Consider the following 19,554-nt stretch of genomic DNA (forward strand, 5'->3'; position numbering starts at 1 on the left):
TGGATGAAACTAGATCCGGGGTCTTCAAACTCGTTCGATCTTCACTCTAAGTACAAGTCGATCCATGTGAGAATTGCGCTGAAGTCGAACATGGAAAGACATCGCTTGATTACCGGTCAATAATGTAAACCGTTAACAAGCGCGAGAGGAATCACCAATAATGACAATGACCCTCAAGGTACTGCAGTACAATTCACGTGGTGTGAATAAAGGACTTGGCGTCGAACACCACGCAAAATCTTCTGGTCGAAGGTCATTGATGTATACCTGTCGCCGGAAGTGAGAAACTTGCCATTGAGGCATGCAAGCTTCAAAGTACTGAGGGGGTTGTTCCTAGATCAACTTCTTGGATAATGAGCTGAAGTTAACAACCGAATGCAAAGCTATTCAAGATTACTTCTTTATGAGATGTAAGAGAGGGGAGAAAGAGATCCACTAACCGTTGTCTTCCACTAATGTTTGACCCAATCTTCTCTCCTTGCTGCTTGCTCCCAGCTCCTTGCTCTTTCACTGGCCCAGCTACACAAAGATCCTGCAAAAGCACAAGAAAGGGAAACTACAAGAAGCATACATCCATAATTGATTCAAGGATTAGAATAAATCAAATATACAAGCATCAATACGCCACAAAGACACATGCATATAGAAGAACCTCAAATGCTTTATTAATGGAAGAAGTAAAGTTCTGAGAGTGTTACAACCATAATAGGCCCAATCCAGCAACACCTCCCAGCAGAAAGAAATCTCCTCTTCACCTCCTTCAAAGCAATCACCCAATAGTTCTATACTCAAACCAACAACACTTCCTTACATTCACAAGATTCCAGCCTCCCTAGACCTCATGAGAGAGCTCTATATATAGGAGATTTGGAGAAAGGATGAGTCAGCTTGAGTTTGGCATGAAGCTGACTAGTGTCCTCTCCCACTTTAGTTATACTTCAGTTCTTGAGTCCACTTGGAGTTTCTTGCTTCCACTTGGAGATCTAGATCCTCTTACTCATCACAAGGCGAATTCCCTGATCCAAGTGTCATTTTGGAAGCTTCCTGGGCATTTGACACCTTGCAGAATGACTGTGCCACTTGGCCAATCTCGCCCAGCGCAGGTAGCCTTCATTAGAGTTGACATTCAGCGCAGGTACAGAGTGGAGCAGTTGACATTCAGCGCAGATGCTCAGTGGAGCAGTTGACATGATCCAGAATTAGCTTGTTTTTGAGTGTTTTCAGGTGGAGAACTGATTTTCAGTGCTGTGGTTTGCTGACCTTGTTCCTCTAGGGGTAGGAACAACATGTTTAGGGACTTTGGATCCCTTAGATTATCGACATTTCATGCTTCATGCTGTAAGGCACAAAAATGTCTATAACAGTTGCCCCCTAAAGTATGAGGTCGTTTATCGGGTGAAATGCTTTATCAGGAGGATCCGAAGTTCATTCAATCGCTGAGAGGTGCCCTGTAATAGAATACAATACAATACATTATTTTTCATTTTGCTTTCATGATCTAGCTGAGGCGGGCATTCCCATGCTCAGATTTATAAATTCATTTTGGTACATAGAACAGACGATCGTCTGATGGTAGACTGATAATTCTCTGCTGAAATTATCATCCTTTGAGTAGGATGATCATCTGCTGCAATGATGTACATATCAAATGTCTTTATATTTCCTGAATATATATCGCAACCCGGATGGATGAAACTAGATCCGGGGTCTTCAAACTCGTTCGATCTTCACTCTAAGTACAAGTTGATCCATGTGAGAATTGCGCTGAAGTCGAACATGGAAAGACATCGCTTGATTACCGGTCAATAATGTAAACCGTTAACAAGTGCGAGAGGAATCACCAATAATGACAATGACCCTCAAGGTACTGCAGTACAATTCACGTGGTGTGAATAAAGGACTTGGCGTCGAACACCACGCAAAATCTTCTGGTCGAAGGTCATTGATGTATACCTGTTGGCGGAAGTGAGAAACTTGCCATTGAGGCATGCGAGCTTCAAAGTACTGAGGGGGTTGTTCCTAGATCAACTTCTTGGATAATGAGTTGAAGGCGACAAGAAGAGATCCGTCAAAGGAGGGCCTTAATGAATCCCACATCAGTGACACGGAACGGAGCTAATGATTTAGTGGAGGTGAAAACAATCTGTGAAATATGATTCAGGGTGGCGATCATGGGTGGATGAAGGATAATGTATGGCAGTGGATGGGACACGGTTGACTCTTTCTGAACAACATCTCTTGAACATATAACGACACTGATGTGATGGATCAGTAGCATTACCCCAAATGTGGATGGTTTGGCGAGGACCATGGTGATGAGACCGGTGAATGAAAACAACCCAACCCGATGTGATACGGAGGACAAAGTGTCATGTTCAAGAGCGACTTGCTACCATTAAAGCTTTGAGGTTCTCCCAATTTTTCCCCAGTCATTTCTGACCAGTACCTCTTTATTTTTGTCAAGCTTGAGGAGGATAACATATGCTTGTTCTATAACCTGCCCTTCGGGCAAGCCCATCGCTATGTTTTAACGAGCCTAGCGATAGGGAAACTCGTTCTCGTCTAAAGACAAGTTTGTCGCTATTTAATCATTTTAACGAGTCTAACGACAAGGAAAACTCGGTCCTTTTCATTTTTAGAGAGTCTAAAAAGGTACAGAAAGTTAACTCCAAAATTCCTTTTTCGTCATCTAATCCCTTAAGTCTGAAAAAGTATAAAACAATACATAAGGGATGAGTTTTCGATAACTTTAACGAGCCGAATAAAACAAGCGCTCGACCTTTTTGTGCAATAATCCCTCAGGTCCAAAAAGATTAAAATCTAGAGGAGGGATAGCTCTTCCGGTCATTTTAACGAGCTGGAAGGCCAAAACTCGGCAAACTTTTCATATTTTATGAGTCAGATGAAAAGAGCTCATAGAAGACTCGTCTTTTGAGGAACGAGTGATAAACAGGGATAGCAGCAGATTCCAGGTACAGGTTGGAATTTTCCAATCACGGCAGTGTCACAAGGATGGCTAGGTGAAATCACTCTTCGCAGCTGTTCCTTAAAATAGGTAAACAATCATATGGAGGTGAACGATTGGCCAAATGGAATGGAGGTGGCAAGTGCAAACATGACCAAGGCTTTTTATGGCTAATAAATTTACGATCACAATGGTTATTTACCGGAATAGGTTCATTTTTTAATGAGCTTAAACTCTGGAGGAAACTCTTGCTCACGCTTTTCTATTTTTTAACGAGCATAAATTCCACGGTAAAACTGCTCGATCTTATGTTTATTTTTTAACGAGCATGAACTATGTGCTAAAACTGCTCGGATCTCGCTTTTCTATTTTTTAACGAGCATAAATTCCGCGGTAAAACTGCTCGATATACCAGTCATAAGATAAGAATGTCTCCTGTGAGATAGCTATTTTTTATGGAGCTTTATCTCACGAAGCTATGCTCCCCATCCTTTCTTTATGCAAGTTCGGAAACGACTAATCTAAAAAACAGATAAATAACCGCTCTTAGCTTGCACTCCAAAAGGTTTGCATGCCCCCAGGTATAAAGTACAATTTCAAGGCTGCCCCTACTTATCCGATAAAACATTTGTTTTAAAGGGTGAGGCTTGCCTCTTTCTGGTTACCCAAAGATTGTTTTGTTAACACCATCAAACGAAAACATTTCCTCGGCACTGTCTACCGAAGTAGACAATGGTGAATGACCTTTGTCAAACAAGTAACCTTATCAAAAGAATCTTGTTCTAGAACAACCCCTCTTCCTTCCACGGACGGGGTACGGACTAGTCATATTCCTTCGCGGAAATTCTACCTTATACCCAAGGTTTCCTCTGCCCAAAGCAGACCAGGATGCATGCCCCCTGGGTTCCAGTCCCATCTTTCCGAATCACTCGCACTCATCGGGAAGGAGGACTGGGGGTGGAGACATTTCTTGGGTGAATAGACCATTCAGGGTTGGTATTTGACTATTTGCGATGCGTGATCCCGGAAATGAAAGTTGGTCTACGAGCTTGACCATTCTTCCTTCGTGTGGAAAACACATTACTCTAAAGAGTGAGGAGACTATAGCTCCCATGCAATATATATAGTCTCGTCCAAGGAGTAGGTTATAATCCAAGGGTCCTTGAACAACCATCACGTTCATTTGAACGGTCTTCCCTTTCAATGTAACAGGTACATTGGGGAGGATCCCTAATGGTCGACTGGTTCCTTTATCAAAACCCAAGAGATTTCTTATCTCAGGCAAAAGCTCCGGGGAACCCAGTGCTTTCCAAGCAATAGAGGAAAGTATACTCACAGATGCCCCTTCATCAATGATAGTTCCAGCCATTACCATTCTGTAGATTTGGACCATGATTCTGAATGGTATACTGGCTGGCAACCGGGGTCCGCCTAGTTGGTTCCAATCAAAGGACACAACCAGGTTGCTTGGTGGTGGGACCGAATACACGGTCGGATATGACCCTGACGATGTTCCTTCCTGCGATAAAGGAATGGGCGCATTGCCCTGATGCTCATCAGAGTCGGTGTTGATGAAAAGAATCTGGATGGTGTCATCCTTATTCTCTTTAGTGAGGGTGTCATTTGAAGATGAATCTTCGGTGACGGTGTCATTTGAAGATGAAACCTCTAAAGGAAGAACCGGGTCAACTGCCGTATCGACCTTTAGACTTTCGTCTGGTCTGGATCCAGTAGGTTCATTTTCAATGACTGACGCTTCAGCTGACCACTTGAGCGGGCCAGCTGTATTTTCAACCAACGAAGGACTTGGCACGAGTTTTTTGTATCCAGGAGGAAGTCTTAACGGTGAAACCGGGCGATCTTCCAAAACTCTCTTCGCTTCGTCTAAGAAGGGACAACGGTGGATGGCGTGATCGCCTTTACACAGTTTGCAGGGGGATCTTGCTCCCCCTCTTTGTCTTGAACCTTCACTTTCGCTGGTTGACGGTAAGCATTCAACATGGCTATCAGAGGTTGATGCTCCCGAATTGTGCAACCGAGGGGACTAGTCCCTTAGTATCCAGGGAATACAGGGACAATCTCTATGGAAGTGGTCTCCTCTACATATGACACATGGCGATTTAGGCCTGGGCTGTGCTGTGTGTGGATTTTTGTCAGATGTCTTTTGCTTTCCCCCAGTCGCCTTAGGCTCCTTCTTCTTCTTCTCCTTCTTCTCCATGGGAGCTTGGCTTTTGCCGGCTCTACCTTGCGAAGATGAAGGATTGGAGGAAGAGTTATAGGAAGTTGAAGGCTGGTGGACAGCTCTAGACTCATCTAACTGCTGACTCGACTGTTAAGGAAACATGGTGTTCTGAACTACATTGGTTGAGAATAGCCAAATAGGCAGGCCAATTGTCAGTCCTGGAAGCGACAATGTGGCCATGTGGGGCGCACCAACTTCTCCCCAAGAGGAGAAAGGACTAGGATTTCCATCTTGTGGAATTCCTTGGTTGGGGCGTTCCATGTTCTCAACCTAAAGATCAACGCAGGAATAGGAGGTGATTATGTTCCGTTTAAAATAAATTTTATAACGACGCTTTAGACACAACTTGCTTTTTCACTTTTTAAGAGTCGAGAAAAAGCTAAAGATGACTCTAGTCTCCTTCGATGTTTTAACGAGCCCGAATTGACAAATGCTCGGATGGACTTTTTCAGTTATAGAGTTTGAAAAAGGCTAAAAGAAACTGCTCTGGAGTTCTAGGCAGAGGGTGTGCCAAACTTTTCGCAAAACCACAGAATACGTTTTACGGTACGAGTGGTCGATCTTCGTGAATGCTGTGTTCACTGCATTGCGATCAGTAGGGCGGCCGACACGGTTTCCTATTGGATAAAGGCTTTGTTCCTATAGGGGTCTCCCAATATATATGCGACGGTACGTGGGAGCACAAGTCCGTATTGATACTTATCGCTTCACCGTGGAGGAATCACCCAACCACTCAACGCTAAGATATCACGTTTAACGACGCCGGAACACGTCTCTAGCTTAGACCTCTATGTGTTTGCGTTACGTTTCAATGCGTTGTTATGTAAATTCAATTTATTTTAAGGTTGATCTTGTTTAGCAGTTTGCCTTTATGGATCACCACGAGATGTATGATAACACTCCTAAATGCAGTCTAAGATGATAAGCAAGCTTTTCAATCTTTCAACTTTGAAAATCTTAACTACTGAGGGAAAAGAAAGATAACATCTTTTCACACAGATCATAGAGCACACACTAATGCATTTTCCCTAAATCAACATGCAAACTGTCAAAATGCACATGCACAATGCAGGTATTTCTTTTCTCTTTCTTAATGTTTGTGCGACACAAAAAGAAAGCTGTTGTATAACTTTGAATTCAATTTCAAGTGAAAGAAAACAAGCTTGTCCAAAATCAAAAGACACCTTAAGATTTACTTGTTTCGACACTAGAAATATATAAACTCAAACCATATGACGAAAGAAAAAGCTCAATCAGCTATGAACAACAAACAAACTAACTCTTCAGATCAAAACGACACTTTATCACAGGTCTAGATCTAAGAGGCCACAGCAAGGCTAGTTCACTTTCGTTATGGGAAACTGTAAATGATTTAAGAAATACACAAAGAACAAACACAGTTTCTTTATACAACCGAGGCGGAATAGTGGCAAGGAAAGTTGGTTTCATATAGGTACATTGACTGGTAACAGGCTGCAAAAACAAGGGTGAAAACAGGGCAAGAAACAGCAGGAAACCCCAGTAGCACAAGGCAAGACTGGTTCAGCGCAGGTGGTACACAGGCAGTTTGACCTTCAGCGCAGGTAGCCCCTTCGGGAACTGCGCTGAAATGAAGACAGCCTTCACACAGCCTGCACTGAAGAACAAAACTTTCGTTTCTCTCAGTTTCCGGGTCACAGATTGCTCAAAAATTCACAGTTTTTGGCCAAATCAGAAGCTATCAGTCAAGTACACACTAAGGGATGAAAAGCTATCACTAAGAGCTTATTAGAGTCCTTGTGGATCAGCTCTTCAAATCATAAACTTGCCCAGAAACTGAGCTAGAGTAGCTGCCCTCTACTTTGCATTTGAAAGATCCAAATGCAGTTCGATTCGGTACTCCTTTTGTTTATGAAATGAATAGCAAAAACACAAACAACCAACAAGATACGATCCCCAGTGGAGTCGCCAATTTGTTGTTGGGAAAAGTATCCAATACGGAATGACCCTATCGCACTCTAAGGGTGATAGTACCTCAGCAACAACCGAATGCAAAGCTATTCAAGATTACTTCTTTATGAGATGTAAGAGAGGGGAGAAAGAGATCCACTAACCGTTGTCTTCCGCTAATGTTTGACCCAATCTTCTCTCCTTGCTGCTTGCTCCCAGCTCCTTGCTCTTTTACTGGCCCAGCTACACAAAGATCCTGCAAAAGCACAAGAAAGGGAAACTACAAGAAGCATACATCCATAATTGATTCAAGGATTAGAATAAATCAAATATACAAGCATCAATACGCCACAAAGACACATGCATATAGAAGAACCTCAAATGCTTTATTAATGGAAGAAGTAAAGTTTTGAGAGTGTTACAACCATAATAGGCCCAATCCAGCAACACCTCCCAGCAGAAAGAAGTCTCCTCTTCACCTCCTTCAAAGCAATCACCCAATAGTTCTATACTCAAACCAACAGCACTTCCTTACATTCACAAGATTCCAGCCTCCCTAGACCTCATGAGAGAGCTCTATATATAGGAGATTTGGAGAAAGGATGAGTCAGCTTGAGTTTGGCATGAAGCTGACTAGTGTCCTCTCCCACTTCAGTTATACTTCAGTTCTTGAGTCCACTTGGAGTTTCTTGCTTCCACTTGGAGATCTAGATCCTCTTACTCATCACAAGGCGAATTCCCTGATCCAAGTGTCATTTTGGAAGCTTCCTGGGCATTTGACACCTTGCAGAATGACTGTGCCACTTGGCCAATCTCGCCCAGCGCAGGTAGCCTTCATTAGAGTTGACATTCAGCGCAGGTACAGAGTGGAGCAGTTGACATTTAGCGCAGATGCTCAGTGGAGCAGTTGACATGATCCAGAATTAGCTTGTTTTTGAGTGTTTTCAGGTGGAGAACTGATTTTCAGTGCTATGGTTTGCTGACCTTGTTCCTCTAGGGGTAGGAACAACATGTTTAGGGACTTTGGATCCCTTAGATTATCGACATTTCATGCTTCATGCTGTAAGGCACAAAAATGTCTATAACAGTTGGCCAGGGGTGAAAATAGAGATGTAGGAGAAAATGATATCATCTACATATTCACTAGTGGTAAAACCTAAAATGCATGATATCATTGATGTGATATCTTTGCCCAGACCAGAAAAGAAGGTTGACATGTAAGGAGGGGGGTCATTTGTTATGTATCTTTATTCAACAATGAAAGTATGGAGGATTTGAGTACTTCTGGAACTAGATAGTTTGGAGAATCTGTCGATCAAGTCAACAATGGTAAGGGGGGTGAGGTTTTCACCAGGTTGTAACTGTAACATCTTATTTATGGATTCTGTAGTGATAGTAAATAGGAATTTATTGATCTGTGGACATTACAACTCTCATGATAGGGTCGTAGTTTGCGTGACAACATTGAACAATCTCTGGGAAGACATGAACACTGGGGAATTGATATTTGGGCAGGTTTGATTCCCAGAGGCCTATCTTATCTACATGGCTCAAGTAGTTATCTCGGTGTCTGCAATGTAGTTTCAAAGGGGATTCTTCAAAGATGACATCTTTAATCTGAAAATCTTTGTCAGCCAGGGGAAGATGGTCTAAATCTTTATGGGGAATAGTAACTGGCATGACATTCAAAGCAATTGGGGCGTCCATCCTTGGTTCTTGTGGATTCAAGGATGGGGCAAAGGGTTTCAGAAGAATTGGGAATAATTGGTCTGTTTCAGGGTGTTTTAGGACTACCAGGTGGATTAATTAACTAAATTACTTAGTATTTAAAGAACTTTAGCTCAGGTTCGGCCAGAAATTAGGGTTCTTCAGTTGGAATGGGGTAAATACCTGGCATCGGCTGTTTGAAAGGAGAAATGGTGCTGGTGCACGTTTTGCAGGAGTGCACAGGTCCACAATGGTAATCTGGAGTTCAGCGGCTTCGGGAGGTTGACTGTCAGTAGCGGGTTGACAGTTCGAATGTACTCTGCATTTGCATGGAGAACAAAAGGTTTCTTTTCTTGGTAAAAAACAAAAATAAAGAGTATTTTTGGTTTATCCGCAAAGTCAATGATTTTGGCGGGTCTAATGGAAAAGCGACAGTTGGTGCCAACTGACGGAGGTGACGTTTTGTCGTGTAGTGAAGGTGGTAAGCGGAATCTATCGCACCGCTTTTGGGGACTTGGTGGTATTGGGAGACGTTTGCTCGATGCTAGTCATCAGGTGACATGTAGCAGAGGGGTGAATAGTAAAACCGCTCGCATTGGGTGGGTAAAGGTTGGCATCGGAGGCCGCCTGATATGAGCGACAGCCGTTAGATCTGACGGCGTCAGATTGTATGGTTATCGGGAGTGTGATTTGATCGGGGAGTTAATGGAGGGGCCCTACGGGATTTCAATTGCGGGTTAAGGCGACTTAATGACATCGGGAGTGAGCTGATTGGAGGAAGGTTATTAATCAATCACGGTTTGATCGATTAATCCCGTTTTGTATGGCAGAGGGTTATGGATCTTAATTAGTCGCAAATTGACTAATTAATCCATATAATTTATTTACTTAATATGGTTTATATTCCAAACCATCGGGTGGAATATTTAACATTTGGGATTTTAATTAAATATACAGGAAAGGGGTTTATTTTTGGGAGTTAAATATAATAAGAGTTAAAGTTAATATGAAACGGAAGTGGGAAAAACAAATTGCGCTAAGTATAATGTCTTGACACATTTTTCATGCATTTAAATTTTCACATTATAACTTAGGCTTAATGATTTTTGTGGGTTTTTATGTAAACAAAGGGGGTTTTAGGTAAGGTTTATTACTTTCCCTAGGTAAACGGTAATTTCACCTTAGGAAAAGGGATTTTTAGGTGATGAATGTTTATAAAGGGAGTGAATGTTGGTAAGGGGTTTGTAGTACTTTAAACTTTATAGGTTATTAGGCCGAGGGTTCAGTCCCTCCAGAAGTCAGAGAAATGCTCTGAGCCCCTTTAACTGAAGGTTTTAGGTACTTTGATTTTTTCTTGTGGGAAATTAGTGAAAAGGTAATGAATGGGGAAATTAATCACTTGACTTTGTAACTATCCCATTGTCATCCATACTTTAAGAAGTTTGATGATGAAAGTAAATGACATGATTTTATCCAATAAACTCCCATAATTCTGCAACCATTCACCTAATTAACCATCTACTCATCCTACCATTTTTTCTACTCTTTATTAGGGTGCACTTAAGCTGGCAAACTAGAAAACCCTTATCAAAATTTTTTTCCTTTCTTTTATAATAGAAATCTATCTAAGTCTATCCTTATTACATCCAAGGGCTCAAATTAAACCATTGATCTCCTTTTATTTACTCTATATCTACTTATCTGCCAATATTAAACAATTTGGTCAGATTTTTTTCTCTATCTTTAAGGATGAAATTCAAAACATGGAATAAGCAAGATTAAACTATTTGGTTACCATGGATTGTGGCATAAATAACAAGTTGCACACAATCATTATTATACAAAAAAATAAAATAGTAGTGGCATTTGGACTTGCACACTTTCATGGTCCTTTTATTTTTTGATTGGGGTTCACTTTTTTATCTTTTCTTTTTGACCTTTTTTCATTCTTTTTGTCCTTTGATTTTTCTTTTAGGACATACCCTCCTTACATTTTTTAATTTTTTGGTTTTTTACCAATATGGAAAACATTTGCAAAAATCAAAGGTATGTACATATTACAATTTTGACCTCATCCATTAAAAAATTATGACACCTATTGGTATAGGAACATAACAGTGGCTCCACTTGGAGATGGAATTTCCTAGTGAAATGTCAAGAAATAGTAGATCAATGGCCTTTTGATTTTCTGTGGTTTTACTCTGCAACTTTCCTTTTTACTTTGCTACTTTATTGATATTTATTGACAGTAAAACTTTAAAGCTTAGGGCCTTCTCTTCAGGCTTCAACTCCAAAGTTTACCATCCAATCCACATTGAAATTTATGAAGGATATAGTATGTACAAGTGATTAGTGGAATCAGTAATTGGGATCAATATAGTGTTTAAGCATTCGACTATTTACTGGTCCTCCTACTTCTCCTCCATCTAGTTCTTTAAGGAAATAGGCATTATTACCTCTGAAAGCATAAATAATGTAAGGACCTTTCCACAGGAAGTAAAAATTTCCATGTTTCCCTTTATCTTCCCTTCTTGAGTCCCATTTCAGTACTTTGTCTCCTAGATAGAAATCTTCTGCCTTGGTTCTTTTGTCAAATGCTTTCCTAATTTTCTCCTGCACCACTTGGGATTTGATGTAGACTTGTTCTTTGGTTTGCTGCAAATGAATAGTCTGGTTGATCCTTCTTTGAATGTCATTGGGCTCGACCTATGCTTCTTGGAGTAATTTCATCACTAGAGTTCCCAAAGAAGATGGGAAGATAGCCTCCATTCCATAGACTAGCTGATAGGGACTAGTGCCAATAGATTTCTTTGTGGTTAGTCTATCTGCCCATAAAGCATTCACTAATTTCTTATTCCAGGTCTTCTTATTGTCTTCCAATAATTTTTTAATAATATTCATTAGGCTTTTATTGGATGATTCTGCAAGTCCATTTCCCTGGGGATAGTAGGCTATGGAATGGCCAAGGGTTATGTGATACTTGTTGCAAAAATCAATCATCCTTTTTGATTTGAAGGCTGTAGCATTGTCTGTGATGATTTTGGTGGGACAATCGAATCTGGATAGAATGTTGGCCTCAAGAAAACCTATTATGATAGTGTCGGTGGCTTGTCTTGAGGCTATGGCTTCTATCCATTTTGTAAAATAATCTGTGGCAGTTAAGATCCATCTATGCTGGGCAGAGGAAGGGGGATGAATTTCACTAATGAAGTCAAGACCCCACTGCTGAAATGGTGTTTCAGTTGATATAGGTTTCAAAGGTAATGGCAATAATTTTCTTCTTCCTTCAAAAATTTGACATTTGTGGCATGAGGTTGCAAATTTTTTCACATCAGCAAACAGAGTGGGCCAGTAAAAACCAGCCCTCAAGATCTTATTAGCTGTTGTTTTCCAATAGAGATGCCCCCCACAATCACCTGCATGAAATTATTGCAAAATTTTATCAGATTCCTCCTTTAATAAACAATTCAACAATATGCCTTCATGATTTTTCCAAAATAAGGCATTATCAATTATGCAAAACTTTAAAGATTTCATCTTTAAAAACCTACTTTTAGTTCTGGATAGCTCTGGAGGAGCTTGAAGGTTTTGTAGAACATATATTATGTCAGCATACCATGGTGAATTTGTAAAGGCTTGGCTGATCTGTGGAGTTGCCATCTCCTCTTCATTATCTAGTTCTGCAATGAAGTTTATATCTAGGGACTGGAGTCAGCCATTAGCTTAGCCAAACCTTGGCCTTTGACCAATTTTGTAGGTTTAATTTCTAAATCATACTCTAATATTGTAGCTATCCACTTTCCCCTTTTTCCATCAGGTCCATCCTGTGTTAAAATGTCTTTAACCACAACATTGGGAACATAAGCTACTATATGGGAGTACAAAATATAAACTCTAAAATCTTTTATGGCTTTAACCAGAGCAAAAGCTTGTTTCTCCATTATGTTATAATTTAAAGGTGCATCTCTCAAGGCTTTACTAAAGACGGCTATTGGCTGTTCAAAACCCTGATTATTTTTCTGCAAAAAGACTGCAACAATGGTGTGTTCTGAAGCAAAAGAAAATATGATAAATTCCCTATCAAACATTGGACTGATTAGGACTGGTGTTTGAGTTAAGGCCAGCTTTATATCTTCAAATGACTTTTTTGCCTCTAGAGTCCATTTAATAGTCGAATCTTTCTTTAACATGTTGTTCAGTAATCTAATTAACTCAACTAAATTAGAGATAAATCTCCTCAAAAAGTTTATCTTCCCTAGAAATGCTTGAAGTTCTTTGATATTCTTGGGATGTGGTATCTGCAAAATAGCTTCAATTCTTGTTGGGTCAATCCTGATACCATCTTTTGAGATAATGTGGCCTAATAATTTCCCTTGTTCCAACCAAAATCGAGTTTTTTTAGGATTAAGAGAAATTCCATATTTCTTGCATTTAATAAAGACCTGCCTAAGATGATCCAGGTGTTGTTGATCTGATTTAGAGAATACTGTGAGGTCATCAAGGTAAATTACCAGGAAGTCATGGATTTCTTTGGCAAAGGCTATGTCCATTGCTCTTTGAAAGGTGGCCCCTGCATTTCTTAACCCAAATGGCATTTTCACATACATGAAAGTGCCCCATGGAGTTGTGAATGCAGTCTTTTCCTGATCATCTGGGTGGACTAGGATTTGGTTATAACCAGAGAACCCATCTAGCAATGAGATTCTGGAGGAACCCACTACCCTCTGTAATATGTGATCCATTTTTGGAAGAGGATAGTTATCCTTAAGTGAATCTTTATTCAAATTCCTAAGGTCAACAAACAACCTAATTTCACCAGTTTTATTCCTAGTGGGTACCAAATTGGAAACCCAGTTTGAGAACCTGATAGGTGCAATAATCCCAGCTTCATACATTCTTTTGATCTCCTTTTCAATAGAAGGCAGTAGAACAGGGTTAATTCTTCTAAGCTTCTGTTTAAAGGGATTTTGATCTTCCTTTAATGGAATAGTGTGTTGTATTATGCTAGTATCATAGGATTTTAAGTCATAATTCCAGGGAAAAACATCCTGGAATTCTTTCAGTAGTTCCATATATTTCAGTTTTTCATTGGGAGGTAATGATTTTGACAACTTTATTAGTTTGGGATTCTCCTCAGATCCTATGTTACATTCCTCAATGTCTGATTTCAAAGGTTCCATTTTAGGCTTTTTGGGAATATCGTTTGAATTGAATAAGTCCTCCAAAGGAGTTAATCCTTTGGGTAGAAAATTGTCTTTAAGGTTTATGACTTCAGTTTCTTCATCAATGACTTCATCAATTTCCATCTATTTTAGGTTTTGAATATCTGCTTTAGTAAACTTTGTAGGGTGAAATCTATCTATTTGATCATCTTCTAGTTTGTTAATTTCTACTTCATCAGAGCAATCAAAATCTACTGCTGTGTCTATGTCTATGTTGGTATTTACAAATTCATTATCTAAAGTTAAAAAATTGTTAATTTGCTGATCATTCTCAAATACTTTCTAGTTCTTTAAGTTGTTAGGAATGGAAGGTCTGTGCTTAACCTCAGCAGTGTACTGATGGTTGGGCTGGAAAGGAAACTTACAAGTACTAGCAAACATGGCTAAGCTGTGAGCCTGCATGTTGTGTTTTCTGGGGATAACAACAAGTTTGGTTTCTAAGAAAGTATTTAGTATCTCTATGACTGTTCCTATATAAAACCCTAGTCTAGGATCTCTAGTCATATAAACAACATTAATTTGTTTAATCACTAACTCAGAATCTCCCATGATAGAGACTCTGATGGCTCCTAATCTTTTAACAACTTTCATACCTAATAGAAGTGCTTCATATTCGGCCATATTGTTTGTACATTTAAAGTTAAACTTGTAGGCATGACCATCTGAATAGTCGTTTTCTAAGTTGTAAATCCAAACACCTGCTCCTGCACCTAATTTGTTGACCGACCCATCAAATTCAAGATGCCACAGGTTTTCATGCTCATAATTTTCATCTGGGGCAGTGGAATCCTTCTTGACTGAGGTATCTAGATCTTTTTTATCTGATGTTTCATGAATTTGGACATTTTGATTTTCCTTTAATACTGTAATTTCTTTTGGTTCTAATGTTATACTATTTGAAGTGTCTTCTTGATTATTTTCATCATTGTAAAGTATGAAGGAATCTATATCAGAATGTATTGAATATATGGGAAAATTCTGAGGTCTCTCCTGGGAACTCACTACATACTTCATCAGAGTCTCTCTATACAACTTCTTGGGGTGTCCAAAGACTGATATGGTAGCATAGGACATGTCCAATTGCAGAGATCCCTGGATTTTGACACCCCAAGATCTAGACATCAACATACCATACTTGGGTGGTATGTCAGCAACAACTATGTCCATAAGTATGGTCTTGGCAGGGTATTGAACTAGGGAGACACACAAATCGTTTATGAGACCTAAGCATTTAACTTGGCTTGAATCAAAGGAAAAGAGATCCTTATAAGGCCTAGTGATGTCCAAGTTTAGCTTTTCCATTACAGACTTAGGCATAAGATTATGTGAGGCCCTAGAGTCAAGCATGGCATTATGTAGGATTTTATCATGGATGTTAAGGCTGATGTAGAAGGGTGGTATCCCTCCTTCAACTGGCTTTCCATTAACATTTGGTCTGAAAATTAACTCAGGTTGGTCATCAAATAAATTCACAGAGTCTTCATTTTCAACGAAGTTCAGAGATTTACTAATTTGAGATCTGTAAGTTTCATGTTTAACCAATTCTATCAAAGGCACTGAAATTTTGAGTTTGGCCACCTCTGCTCCCAAATTGAAAGGCAGAGGGGATTTATCTATTTGAATATTTGGAATTTTAGAGCCAAAGTTCTGAGTAGTATGTTTTTCTTTTTCATTGTTAGGAGTGTTTTTATCCGGATTTTCTAATATGATTTCTAGAGGCTGTTCCACTGTTCCTTTGAGGGGGACTGAAGTGGAAGGCTACTCATTAGAAGGCTGGTTATCTGTTACATCTTCAATGGTGGGACTAGGAGGATTTTGATGTGGTCTAGAAAGGATTTGTAAGGTTTTTGTAACTTGACGATTCCGATTTGTAGCTTTTACTTTCTTAGGCTGTATAGGTATTGTTTTTCTATTCTAATCAGTAACATCAGTGTTCTTCTTGCTTCTTAAGTTGTACTGTTTATGAACTTTGAAAATAGCAGAGTCATACCCTTGCTTATAGTCGAAAGATTCTCCTGTTTGAGTTTGTAACTGTTGAAGCATGTATAATTCTTGATCATCCTGAGTTAGAAAAACAATTTCTTCATTATCTAAACCCATAAGGTTGATCTGAGTGTCTATCTTAGGGTCTTCTTGGTGGGAAGTCTCAGCATAATTTTCTTGGAAAGGTGGCCTAATGTTCTGATCAGGTCCATTTTTACCAGTGTTTTGGTTCTGGTTTTTCCTAAAGTTTGGATTCCTTACTGGATTAGCCTGTTGGTTATCCCAGTGAGGTTTCCTTTCAATGACTTCTATTCTATCCATCAACCTTTCCATTCCTTTAGCTAAAGCATCCATTTTCTGATCAAAGGGTGAAGATTCATATTTCAAAGGTATTCTTCTCTCATTTCTAACTCTAGCCCTTTTGGATAGCAGATTAGCTTCTACGCTAACAGCTACACTTTGCATATCTTCAAGTGTAGGGGGATTTATTTCTCTAAGTTGAAAAGCCATATCTGTGTCAAATCCATCTGGAAACTTAATCAGGGCTAAACCAGGTGGAGGCCTAAGGTCAAGAGGGATTGCATTGTACATGTTGTTAAACCTGGTATAGTAGTCTTGAACAGTTTCGTTTGGTCCCCTTTTAAGGTTTTCATATTCAGATAGAATTTGAAGGGGGTTCTTTTTCTTCTCCCACCTATTAAGGAATTGTTGGTAAAGGACTTCTAAACTATCTATGCTCTGAGGGGGCAAAGATCTAAACCATGTTCTCACTTCTCCAGCTAGACTTTGGACAAATATTCTCATTTGGACATCTCCTATGTCAATCTCGTGCAGTTCAAAATAATCTATCATTTTCTTAGTGTGCTGCTGTGCTGTGTATGTTCCAGTGCCATCGAATGAGGTGATTTTACTTTGATAATCTGCTGGTAAGGCACCTTGAGGAGCAGGCATTACAAGGGGGCATATTTGAGTGCCATGGCTCTGAGCTGCACAAGATTGAGAGCAGGAGTTGGGGTAACTAGAGGATTTGGGACAACAAGGGGAGTTGGTATAACAGGGGTAATGGGTGTTTGAGGGGTAGTGATGGGTTGATGAGGGATTGAAGGTATGAATGGAGATGAGGTTGAGGGATGATCTTCAGAAGTGTGGGGAAATGATGGTGAGCTAAAAGATGTTAAGGCTGTTTCAGAAAGTTCAGGGAGTCTATCAATGGTAAGGGATGACTAAGGGGATTTTAGTAGATTTTGATCAATTGACAAGTTGGCTCGTTGGATTTCAAGTTCTTTGATGAATTCTGGATCTAGGACTAGGTCCAACAGTTCACTATCAGACGAGGTTTTGAATAGAGAGAGACCAAAATACTCGTCAAAAGGGATGTCTTCAATGAATAACCACTCAGTAGGGCATGAATTGGATCTAAAAATAGGTCTAGGGCTTACTGAACTTTCCTGTCTTCTGATTATTCTCGGAATAAGGTTGGGATTTTCAAATACAAGGGGAGGATTTGGATCAGGATTAGCCCTGGTATAATGAGTTCTCCCTGAAGCCAGATTTCGAGCTTTTTGTGGTTGTTTTAAATTTTTATGAACTTTTGGAAATAACTTCTAATAACCATTTAAGATGCTTATGAATAAAAATTTGAATTCCTCAAAGGTTTATTGAAACTGAGGGTTTGATTCCCCAGTATGGTCGCCACTATGTTATCACTCAGGTTTTTTCCTTAGAAGTTATTAAAGAAGGAATGGCCCGAGGTAACCACAAACCAATATTTTAGACTCAGGTCCTAGCTAACCTAAGTCCAGAGAGGGCTCTCTCTTTAAGACTTAACTTTGTTTAAATAAGCTTTCAATCTAGTTCTTAATGTTCAGGGTTGTTTTTTTATTGGGTGGTGGAATTAAGAAGACAGATGGGAAGAGAAAATATTTAGGCCATTGGGCTATGGAGTCAATTAAGAAAGGATTAACTAGATTTGATTTATCACTGAGGAAGGAGTTCATAGGGCAGGCTAACACAGCAAGAGAAAATCTGAAGGTTTCAATGAATGGAAGGTCCTAACCAGGGCCAAGGGAAATGAAGAATCCTTAACCGGGATTGGGATGAAGAAAGGAAGGATGGCTAGTAGGAAAGGGCAATGAAGAATCCTGTACTATAGGCCAAAGGGGGGATAAACTACAGAAGTAAGGGGGCAATCAAGAATCCCCAGACCAAGGCAGTTTAGTAGAAAACATAAATCAAGCAAACAGTTAAAATAGAGAGCACTTAAGCTAATTCTGATGATATCGTTCCTTATTTGCTTTTAAGATTTTATAAGAAACACATATGAATAATTCATGACATAAAGAGAAAACGAGATTTAAACATGAGAAAATGATGCTTATTTGTTCCAACTATGCATAAGAATCGAGTGTAATGTCCTCAGCTTCATTTGATAATCCAGTAAACCAGTCCAGTCTTGAGTATAATAGCTCCTTAGCTTAAAACAAAATGTCTCCAAAAATGATTTTTAATCCACCCTAATCACTTCAACTTGTGAAGTATTTATACAAAATTTAATACAAAATATCTCGTAACCATATGAAAATTATTCTAGGAAACAAAAAATATCTTCAACACGAAGATAGAGACAGATGGAAAACTGATTGCTTGTTGTCCCTTTATTTGTGAATGTGCTGGCTGCTGGAGTTTGGATTTGGTTCTTGCAGTTTCTTTGGTAGTTATGTGCTGGATTTCACTCTTATCTTTGACCTACTGATACTCTTTACCTGTGCTGATTAATCCTATATTACCTGTTTTCATTTGGTAGTTATCTTTACCCTCTATATTTACTATAGTAACTTATATTAAATCTATCAAACTGGTCCACCATTCACTATCTGGTAGTTTTATTCTGATCATTTTCCTGTAGACTTCATCGACTTCTGTATATTGGGAAAAATTGGGCTTGTTGGTGAACAAATGCTTGACTTCATGTTCTATGGAGAACAGATTCTCTAGGCCATCATAAATTACCTTTCCTGTAGGAAATGCTTTTACTCTTGAAGAACTAGCTTGGCTCCTAGCCTATTTATTCAATCTTTGAATGTAATCTTCTTGTGTCATTAACTTGTCATGTATAACTAGTGGACTAGGAAGTCCTTTTTCTCTCAAAATGCCATATTTTAACATAAAGTTGTCGATGTCTGTTTGAATGCTTTGACATCTTTTCTCCAAATTAAGCATCAGGTTCCTTTTAGTAAGAACCTTCTTTATCTCAATAATAGTTGTTGTTTTGTCCTGAATCTCTAATTCATCCAGCTGGTACCTGTTTCTACTATTCAAAAAATCTATCAACTGATTTGCTTCCTCAGGCTTGTCTCCCAGTTCTTCCTTTGTCTTTTGTATGGCTTCCATGGCTATTTTGACTAATTCAGTTTGCTAAAAAATAACCTGAATGGAAGGCCAAATATCATTGATGGAATCAATGATATTGGTCCACAGTATATCCTTGATGTCTCCCAATGGATTTT

This window comes from Pinus tabuliformis, chromosome 1_1 (genome assembly GCF_031772625.1).
Source record: "Pinus tabuliformis cultivar Carrire ecotype Pingquan chromosome 1_1, CPIR1, whole genome shotgun sequence".
Taxonomy (NCBI): domain Eukaryota; kingdom Viridiplantae; phylum Streptophyta; class Pinopsida; order Pinales; family Pinaceae; genus Pinus; species Pinus tabuliformis.